General features: G+C 39.6%; 1 pseudogene; it reads left to right on the top strand.

The window, feature by feature from the left end:
• The first annotated feature begins 943 nt into the window (after nt 1-943).
• Nucleotides 944-2,837, top strand: LOC122422019 (annotated as a pseudogene).
• The last annotated feature ends 8,395 nt before the right edge of the window (nt 2,838-11,232 follow it).

Below are 11,232 nucleotides of genomic sequence, written 5' to 3'. Positions count from 1 at the left end.
ATGATCCGTTAAATCCAAAAAAGGTGATTGTGCCGAGGATTGCGGCTGCATGGATGCCAGAGGCAAGGTGCAGGGACCAGGCTCACTGCTCTTCTGTGTCCACCCTCCAGCTGCCAGCCTGCTTGGGGTTAGGTAGGGAGAGGCTCGTGGAGGACCTGGGCCTGGTCTTTTCCTCTTGTCCTTGGGTGTCAGGCGGGATACAGAGAGTTGATCACTTGCACTGACCTTCACTGTCCCAGAAACCCTGATTGTCTCCAAGGTGAAGATCAAAAAAAAAAGTCCATTCACATCAGCCTCAAAGAATAGGCCCTGAAATGTGTTTTGTGCCAATGACACCAGAAATATTATTTATAATTAGGCTTTGATTCATGAGGTTGCAAAGAGTCAGAGACGACTGAGTGACTGAACTGAACTGAGTCCTGAAAAAGGATGCTTTCTTCCATCTGTATCTGGCTTGGAGTTCCTGTATATTTTTCATTATAAATTTCTGTTGGGGTGAATCAAATGAGTCACCGTTTCACTTCATTGTCTTAGAATGTCTGAGAGGACTTAGTGTCTAAAAACAGTTGAATGCAAACAGGTGGTTTGTTGATAAGTATTAATTAAAAAAAGATAACGTTATTTTTGGTTTCCCGGGTGATGAAATGGTAAAGAATCTGCCTACCAATGTAAGAGACACAGGAGACACGAGTTTGATCTCTGGGTCAGGAAGATCCCCTGGAGTAGGACATGGCAACCCACTCCAGTGTTCTTGCCTGGGAAATCCCATGGACAGAAGAGCCTGGAGGGCTATAGTCCATGGGGTCATAAAGAGTCGGACATGACTGAACGACTGAGTGGCAGCATGTTTCTTAAACCTTTAAGCTATTTAAACAACAGTGAATACCTGCTGGACATGTTATGGTCTGTTATAGGAATATTTGTGATTCTCTGAATCTCAACCATGCTGTCAAAAGGCTTACAAAATTTCCTAAAATTGACAAACTCTCATTTAATATATACAAGATTATTCCAAGGATTAATAAGTCAAAGGAAATTTTTAGGAACTGTACCAATACTCTGATTACCTAGGCAAGTTGTCATTACAGGCATAGCTTAGTGACTCCTCTTTGAGTTGGAACTCAGCTGGTATGGGATCGTCTGTCCAGGGAGAGAGTGGAATGCTTACAGTGGCAGTGAAGAGTATCAATATCCCTTGCAGTGTTGCACTTATGTGTCAAGAGATTACAATGAAGATCAATTCAATGAAAAAAGCTTTGTGCCCAAATCAGATATCAAGTGCATGTCTTCTCCCACCATTATGACCATCGGGGCTGCAGAGTTAGCCTTGAAAGATTCTAATGGCATCCTCAGTCAGAAGCTGATCGTGTGCTGCAATTGGCAAGGGAATGGTTCCTCTTGGAGTTATTTCTGAAATTGCTTTGATGTTTCAAACAAAAGGTTACAATAAAGTCAACCCATTCTTTGTCCCTCAGATTCTGATCAATATGGCAGCAGACCAGGTCATCATTAGATATAAAGTCAAGGGCCCCAGTCAAGCATTACCCACAGCCTGTACCACAGAAATTCATGCAGTGGGAGACTTTTAGATTTATAACACATGACTCTACTGATGTGATGGTGACTGGAGGTACAGATTCTTGCATCAGCCGTTTATCACTTGCTGGATTTTCCAGAGCCTGAGCTCTGATCCTAAGTCAACATGTCGACCATTTCATCCAGAGATGGTTTTGTAACGGGAGGAGGTGCAGTGTGCTGGTGGGAGAAGAACCAAGCAGGCTGTACAAAGAGGGGACTGGGTTTACGCAGACATTTTGAGCTATGGACTCTCAGGTGATGCCGGTCACATGACTGCCCCCAATTCCGGAGGAGAAGGTGTATGGCTGCTTCTGTAAAAGATGCAGGTGTCTAACCCGAGGAGATATCCTGTATCAACATGCATGATACTTCCACACTGCTGGGAGACACTGCCAAAAATGAAGCCATCAAACATCTTTTCAAAGGCCATGCAGACTCCCTTGCCATTTCCTCCATCAACATGAGCATGGGCCACCTGCTGGGGGCTACCCGGGACACTAAAGAAGATTACCACCCTGGCTTGCTGTTACAGAAAAAGAGACACAGATGTACAGAACAGACTTTTGGACTCTGTGGGAGAAGGCGAGGGTGGGATGTTTCGAGAGAACAGCATTGAAACATGTATATTATCTATAGTGAAACAGATCACCAGCCCAGGTTGGATGCATGAGACAAGTGCTCGGACCTGGTGCACTGGGAAGACCCAGAGGGATCGGGTGGAGAGGGAGATGGGACGGGGATCGGGATGGGGAATACATGTAACTCCATGGCTGATTCATGTCAATGTATGACAAAACCCACTTCAATATTGTAAATTAATTAGCCTCCAACTAATAAAAATAAATGAAAGAAAAAAAAAAAAACTGCCATCTACTTTAAACCTGGACTGTACAGAATCACAATTTGGTCTCAATTATGTTCCATTCAAGGCATGCACAATCCCCATTGTCTGCATCCTGAACCAGAGTGTTACATTTGGTACAACTGATGAACCTACATGGCACATCGTTATCATACAAAATCCATAGTTTACATTAGGTTTCACACTATGTTGTGCACTCTGTGAGTTTGGACAAATGTATAATGAACTGTATTCACCGTGATAAAATCATACAAAGTACTTTTACCATCCTAAACATTCTCTGTGCTCTGCCTGTTCTTCCCTCCCTTCCCTTTAACCCCAGACAGCCAGTGATTTTTTTTTTTTTTTTTTTTTTTTTACTATTTCTATAGTTTTGCCTTTTACAGATATCATCTAGTTGGAATCATACAGTATAGACTTTCAGATTGCATTCTTGCACTTAGTAATATGCATTTAAGATTCTCCGTGTCTTTTAATGGACAGAACTTTTTTTTTTTTAAGATGCTCAATTCATTTTATTTCATTTTATGTGATGCACCACAGTGTATTCATGTTTCTACTGAAGAATGTTTAACTTAGATCCAAGATTTTGCAATTATGAATAAGGCTGCTATAAAACATCCATATGCAGTTTTTTGTTGGAAGTAATGTATAATTCACAAAATACCAATGACTGGTGTTGAATTATGTGATGAGTATGCTTAGTTTTGAAAGAAACTACTAAATTGTGTTCCAAAGTGGCTGTATCATCTTGCATTTTGGCAAGAACAATAAATGAGAATTTACTCTCATTTATTTACCAGCAATAAATGAGAATTTCTATTGCTCCATATCCTCACCAGCATTTGGTGTTCTCAGTGTTTTGTATTTTGGCCACTCTAATAGATACACCTGACCTGTCTCTTGAGAAACGTGAATGCAGGTCAGGAAGCAACAGTTAGAACTGGACATGGAACAACAGACTGATTCCAAATAAGAAAAGGAATACATCAAGGCTGTATATTGTCACCCTGCTTATTTAACTTATATGCAGAGTACATCATGAGAAACACTGGGCTGGAGGAAGCACAAGCTGGAATTAAGATTGCCGGGAGAAATACCAATAACCTCAGATATGCAGATGACACCACTCTTATGGCAGAAAGTGAAGAGGAACTAAAAGCCTCTTGATGAAAATGAAAGAGGAGAGTGAAAAGGTTGGCTTAAAGCTCAACATTCAGAAAACTAAGATCACGGCATTTAGTCCCATCACTTCATAGCAAATAGATGGGGAAACAGTGGAAATAGTGGCTGACTGTATTTTTCTGGGCTCCAAAATCACTGCAGATGGTGACTGCAGCCATGAAATTAAAAGACACTTACTTACTCATTGGAAGGAAAATTATGACCAACCTAGACAGCACATTAAAAAGCAGAGACATTGCTTTGTCAACAAAGGTCCGTCTAGTCAAGGCTATGGTTGACCTTGTAAAGAAAGTTGAGTGCCAAAGAATTGATGCTTTTGAACTGTGGTGTTGGAGAAGACTCTTGAGAGTCCCTTGGGCTGCAAGGAGATCCAACCAGTCCATCCTAAAGGAGACCAGTCCTGGGTGTTCATTGGTAGGATTGATTTTGAAGCCAAAACTCCAATACTTTGGCCACCTGATGTGAAGAGCTGACTCATTTGAAAGGACCCTGATGTTGGGAAAGATTGAGGGCAGGAGAAGGGGACGACAGAGGATGAGATGGTTGGATGGCATCACCAACTCCATGGACATGGGTTTGGGTAGACTCCAGGAGTTGGTGATGGACAGGGAGGCCTGGCGTGCTGTGGTTTATGGGGTCACAAAGAGTTGGACACAACTGAGCAACTGAACTGAACTGAACTGAATAGATACATAGGAGTTTCTCATTGTTTTTTATTTTGCAATTCTCTAATGACATATGATGTTGAACATCTTTTCATATGTCTATTTACCAAAGGTATGCTTTCTTTGGGATGTATCTTATCAGGTATTTGTCTATTTTTAAATCTGGATGTTAGTTTTTTCTTGGGGGGGTAGTTTTATACATTCTTGGTTTTTTTGAATAACAGTTCTTTATGTTTTCACAATTTTTCCCCCCTATCTGTGGCTGGTTTTCTCATTTTCTTGACAATTATCTTTCTCAGAGCAGAAGTTTTTAACCTTAATGAAATCCAGCTTGTCAATTGTTTCTTTCATAAATTGTGCCTTTGGTGTTGTGACTTCATATTTAAGTAAGTGTTTCTCAGCCCAGAATTAAGTGGAAATTTGAAGCAATATAGTTTAAATTCTTGTTATAAAATAACTTTTTTTGTGTGGGAAAATGAGAACTAAAGATGTTTCAAAGGAAATAAGAATTATAATAAACATTTATTTAGTATGTGTAAAGTTTCTGGAAAACACCTAAGACCTTTGCATTTAATATTTGATTTAATCCACACCACAGTTATATATACATGGTCCTATAATGCAACAATCTTTTTACAAATTAGAAATGTGAAACTAAGAGGGATTAATTGTATTCCCAAGGTCAGGTAGCTGGCTACTGTTAAAGCCAAGATTTAAACACAGAAAGATCCAGGACAGGGTTCTGTAACACCATCATATTTATTCACTTCACTAATTCCAGAATGCTTCTGGAGAGCAGTGTGCACGTGTTCAGGGTCGCAAGTGGATTTGGTTACACATGCAAGAAAGGGTTTCAGTGGTTTGAGAAAACGAAGCAAAAGTCCTTTTCGGTTTTTTTAGAGCCAGTTTCCTTGGCATCTCTCTCCTTTCATACCTTTTTATCATTTCATTATTAACAGCCTTGGATAATCATTAATTATGCACCATCAATTATGCTTATATTATCGTTTCAAATAGATACAATATCTGATTGATTTGACTAAAATAACCCCCTTGTTTAATTGTCAATTTGCATAAATTCACATGCAATGAGGTGTTGCACAGTGATTCATTAGGAGTGAAAACAGCAGCGACAACCTGAACAACAGGAAGCCTAGGCTCAAAAATAATTGTCATTTTCATCTGGAAAGGAATTGCATTAAAACTGATTTTCCTTTGTCTAAAATTGTGATGAGGAGTTTGAGAATTTATGCTACCATAGACTTCATAGGGCGCTACTACCAGGGAACACAAAACCATGACTACTGGCAAAACATCTGTCCTCCAAGTAATTGAAACTTGCTCCTACGTTGGGCCAAGGCTTTGATGGCAGGGTGATGGGTTCCCATCTGGGGCTCTCTTTACAGGGCTGGCTGAATTTGACCCATAAGGCCAGGGAGTTCAATGAGCCACTTTCCCTTACTGACTGGAAGTGAGGTTTCTGTTGAAGATGAAAGAAGTGAATGGACAAATTTACTCTTAAGTCTGTTTCTCTTTGTTTCTTTGATGATAACAATTTCACATGCCTACTATATACTAGGCTTGCATTAGGAATCATACATTGAATATTCACAATAATCTTAAGAAGTTTATGATAATAACATATTTCCATAGGTACAAATTTGGCAAGTGCCAAAGCACTAGAATCTCTGACAAGATCCTAAGTCTAATGGACTCAGATCTCTCCTATGTTATCTCCCAGAACCTATGTGAAACTATTTAACCAGGACCTAAAAGAACCTAAAGATATTGTTATTCATGTATGGGACAGATGTGTTTTAAAAGTATATCAAGATAATTTCTTTCATTTCTAGTGGGGCTGCATTACTTAAGCACCTACTGTTCCAGAGACAATTTCAAACAAAACATGGTTACACAATATATTTTCTGGAATTTTTTCCTGTTATACTTGAATACCATTTGATATTTTTATTCTACATTTCTGAAGAACATCAAAGCTATGGTGAATAACATAGTCTCTATGGTATTTTTGAATATAAGTAATATTTTCATTCCCATTATACAAATGTGAAAATTCAGAAATTTACTCGCCCATAGTTGTAAAATTTGTAATTAAAGGACTTGACTTCTAATCTCAAGTCTATCATTTTTCCTCTACATGTTAGCACCTTTATTATCTGTTGGTTTATTCCTCTGTGTCTCTGATTTCATGTGATCAACGTACGCACAAAGGTTCCTTACTTTCCAGAATATTTATACAAGAACACTTACAGAATGCAGTGAGTGTCACAAATGAAGATTCTTTTCTATGAAGTCCCTTACCCTATTAGAACATATGGTCCCTGAGTCTCACACTGTTAAGATCCAGAAAAATAATTATTGTTTATTTTTCTGTCTTATCTACTCTAGAGATCAAGTGCCATCATAAGCTTTGAATACTGGGAAACCTCTGGCTTCTAGTCTCATTCACCAACTATTATCTGGGCAAGCTGGACATTTTCATTTTATTTCAGACTAATTTACCAATATACACCAATGATCACAATAACTTAAAAGTTAACAAAAGTCCACTAAATGTAGGTCCTCAGTTGTTTGAGGGAATAACAGTATGCATTAAAAAAGAACAAGAAGTAGTAATGAAACAAAATAAGTGGATATATATCAAGTACTGATGGGTATAAAAAGTAACCAAGAGGAAATTTGGGAAAGAAAATATATGTAACCATTAAAATAAAAAGTATCCTCAAAACTGGAATAACAACTAGCTTAGGCATAATTACAGAGAATACTAGCATATTTGTAAGCTGGAAAAAATACTAAAGCAGTTATTAATAAAGAAAAACCTATATAAGTGGAAAAGTTTTTTAAATGAAGAAATTAACAAAATATGAAGAGGAACCAAACATAACAGAAGTTCAATGGTGTATCTTTAAACTCTTCCTTTGATGCTATTAGTTGAGGAACAGATATGTTCAATCATCTATGTTGATGAGAGAAAAGAAAATAATAGACTGTGAACCTTTTTTTTTTTTTCTTTTTTGGCCACACAGGAGTGAGGCATGCAGGATCTCATTTCCCTTATCACAGATTAAACTCGTTTCCCTCTCAGTAGAAGCACAGAGTCTTAACCATTAGACTGCCAGGAAGGTTCCTAGACAGAGAATGTTAATAAAAAGCAAAAGTTTGGAGTCAGCTGGAGCCTCTTTTTTAAGTACAGTCTTCTCTTATCTTTTGAATATATAAAGAAGTCAATATGCTACTTCACTGTTTTGTAGCCTTTATTTCGTTATTAAAATCTCTTTACGCAGCACTGCTAATTTCAAACACAAGGCTGAGGATTAAACCACAGAATGTTCCCCATTCTTGATGATGCCATGGTGGTTCCAGAAATAGACATCCTCTTCTTTACTGGTTTTTTGAGGTGTGACTATCATAGCAATATGAAAATGAGGCTTTAGTTGATGAGATTTTTCTAATACAAAGAAAGTGGAAAGGATATGAGCTAAATAACAAAACCTCACTAGCTGAGGTGTTTGCTTTGGGAAATGAAATACTTTTTTTTTGCCCAGGATGAGTGCTCATATGTAGTGTGAGACAATTATCAGTTCAGTTCAGTTTAGTTCAGTTGCTTAGTTGTGTCCAACTCTTTCTGACCCCATGGACTGCAGCACACCAGGCCTCACTCTCCATCACCAACTCGGAGTTCACTCAAATTCATGTCCATTGAGTTGGCGATGTCATCCAACCATCTCATCCTCTCTTGTCCTCTTCTCCTCCCACCCTCAATCTTTCCCAGCATCAGGTCTTTTCAAATTAGTCAGTCCTTCACATCAGGTGGCCAAAATATTGGAGTTTCAGCTTTAGCATCAGTCCTTCCAATGAATATTCAGGACTGCTTTCCTTTAGGATGGACTGGTTGGATCTCCTTGCAGTCCAAGGAACTCTCAAGAGTCTTCTCCAACATCACAGTTCAAAAGCATCAATTCTTTGGTGCTCAGCTTTCTTTACAGTCCAACTCTCACATCCATACATGACTACTGGCAACTGGGAGACAACTGTAGCCTTGCTAATATAGAGTTTCATCAACTGTGAAGTAATGTTTCTTGGAGAGCGGAGGCCACGTGGTGCTGGAGCAGCGAGTGGCCAAGAGGAGATACCCCACATCCAATGTCAGGAGCACAGGCCGTGAGGAGATACCCCATGTCCAAGATAAGAGAAACCCCAGTAAGACAGTAGGTGCTGAGAGAGGGAATCAGAGGGCAGAAAGACTGAAACCACAATCACAGAAAACTAGCCTATCTGATCGCATTGATCACAGCCTCGTCTAACTCAGTGAAACTAAGCCATGCTGTGTAGGGCCACCCAAGGCAGACAGGTCATGGTGGAGAGTTATGACAAAAATGTGGCCCACGGAGTAGGGAATGGCAAACCACTTCAGTATTCTTGCCTTGATAACCCAATGAACAGTATGAAAAGGCAAAAAGATAGGACAGATAGATGAATTCCCCAGGTCGGTAGGTGCCCAATATGCTACTGGAGATCAGCGGAGAAGTAACTCCAGAAAGAATGAAGAGACGGAGCCAAAGCAAAAACAACACCCAGTTGTGGATGTGACTGGTGATAGAAGCAAGATCCAATGCCATAAAGAGCAATATTGCATAGGAACCTGGAATGTTAGGTCCATGAATCAAGGCAAATTGGAAGTGGTCAAACAGGAGATGGCAAGAGTGAATGTTGACATTCTAGGAATCAGCGAACTAAAAGGGACTGGAATGTGTGAATTTAACTCAGTTGACTATTATATCTACTACTGTGGGCAGGAATCCCTTAGAAGAAATGGAGTGGCCATCATAGTCAACAAAAGAATCCAAAATGCAGTACTTGGATGCAGTCTCAAAAATGACAGAATGATCTCTGTTCATTCTCAAGGCAAATCATTCACTATCACAGCAATCCAGTCTATGCCCCGACCAGTAATGCTGAAGACGCTGAAGCTGAACGGTTCTATGAAGACCTACAAAACCTTTTAGAACTAACACTCAAAAAATATGTACTTTTCATTATAGGGGACTGGAGTACAAAAATAGGAAGTCAAGAAAGACCTGGAGTAACAGGCATGTTTGGCCTTGGAGTGCAGAATGAAGCAGGGCAATGGCTAATATAGTTTTGCCAAGAGAATTCACTGGTCATGGCAAACACCCTCTTCCAACAACACAAGAGAAGACTCTACACATAGACATCACCAGATGGCCAACACTGAAATCAGATTGATTATATTCTTTTCAGCCAAAGATGGAGAAGCTCTACACAGTACACAGTCAGTAAAAGCAAGATTGGGAGCTGACTGCGGCTCAGATCATGAACTCCTTATAGCCAAATTCAGACTTAAATTGAAGAAAGTGGGGAAAAGCACCAGACCATTCAGGTATGACCTAAAGAAATCCCTTATGACTATACAGTGAAAGTGAGAAATAAATTTAAGGGACTAGATCTGATAGATGAAGCGCCTGATGAACTATGGAGGGAGGTTCATGACATTGTACAGTAAGACAGGGAGCAAGACCATCCCCAAGAAAAAGAAATGCAAAAAAGCAAAATGGCTGTCTGAGGAGGCCTTACAAATAGCTGTGAAAAGAAGAGAAGCAAAAAGCAAAGGAGAAAAGGAAAGATATATCTATTTTAATGCAGAGTTCCAAAGAATAGCAAGGAGAGATAAGAAGGGCTTCCTCAGTGGTCAGTGCAAAGAAATAGAGGAAAGTAATAGAATGGGATACTGTAAAGAGTCGGACACGACTGAGCGACTGAACTGAACTGAACTGAACTGAATAGAATGGGAAAGCCTAGAGATATCTTCAAGAAAATTAGAGATACCACGGGAACATTCCTGCAAAGATGGGCTCAATAAAGGACAGAAATGGTAGACCTAACAGAAGCAGAAGATATTAAGAAGAGGTGGCAAGAATACACAGAAGAACTGTACAAAAAAGATCTTCATGACCCAGATAATCACAATAGTATGATCACTTACCTAGAGTCAGACATCCCGGAATATGGAGTGAAGTGGGCCTTAGGAAGCATCACTTGAACAAAACGAGTGGAGCTGATGGAATTCCAGTTGAGCTATTTCAAATCCTGAAAGATGATGCTGTGAAAGTGCTGCACTCAATATGCCAGCAAATTTGGAAAACTCAGCAGTGGCCATGAGACTGGAAAAAGTCAGTTTTCATTCCAATCCCAAAGAAAGGCAATGCCAAAGAATGCTCAAGCTACCACACAATTGCCCTGATCACACATGTTAGCAAAGAAATGCCCAAACTTCTCCAAGCCAGGCTTCAGCAATATGTGAACCCTGAACTTCCAGATGTTCAAGCTGGTTTTAGAAAAGGCAGGGGAACTAGAGATCAAATTGCCAACATCCACTGGATCATCAAAAAAGTAAGAGAGTTCCAGAAAAATATCTGTTTCTTCTTTATTGACAATGCAAAGCCTTTGACTGTGTGGATCACAGTAAACTGTGGAAAATTCTGAAAGAGATCAGACGACCAGACCAGTTGACCTGTTTTTTTGAGAAATCTGTATGCAGGTCAGGAAACAACAGTTAGAACTGGGCATGGGACAACAGACTGGTTCCAAATAGGAAAAGGAGTATGTCAAGACTGTATGTTTTGACCCTTTTTATTTAACTTATGTGCAGAGTACATCATGAGAAATGCTGGGCTAGAGGAAGCACAAGCTGGAATCAAGATTGCTGGGAGAAATATCAATAACCTCAGATATGCAGATGACACTACGCTTAAGGCAGAAAGTGAAGAAGACATAAAGAGTCTCTTGATGAAAGTGAAAGAGGAGAGTGGAAAAAGTTGGCTTGAAGCTCAACATTCAGAAAACCAAGATCACGGCATCCAGTCCCATCACTTCATGGCAAATAATGGGGAAACAGTG

Source organism: Cervus canadensis, chromosome 19 (assembly GCF_019320065.1).
Source record: "Cervus canadensis isolate Bull #8, Minnesota chromosome 19, ASM1932006v1, whole genome shotgun sequence".
Lineage (NCBI taxonomy): Eukaryota > Metazoa > Chordata > Mammalia > Artiodactyla > Cervidae > Cervus > Cervus canadensis.
The sequence above is the reverse complement of the archived record's forward strand: the minus strand, read 5'-3'. Positions and strand labels throughout refer to the sequence as shown.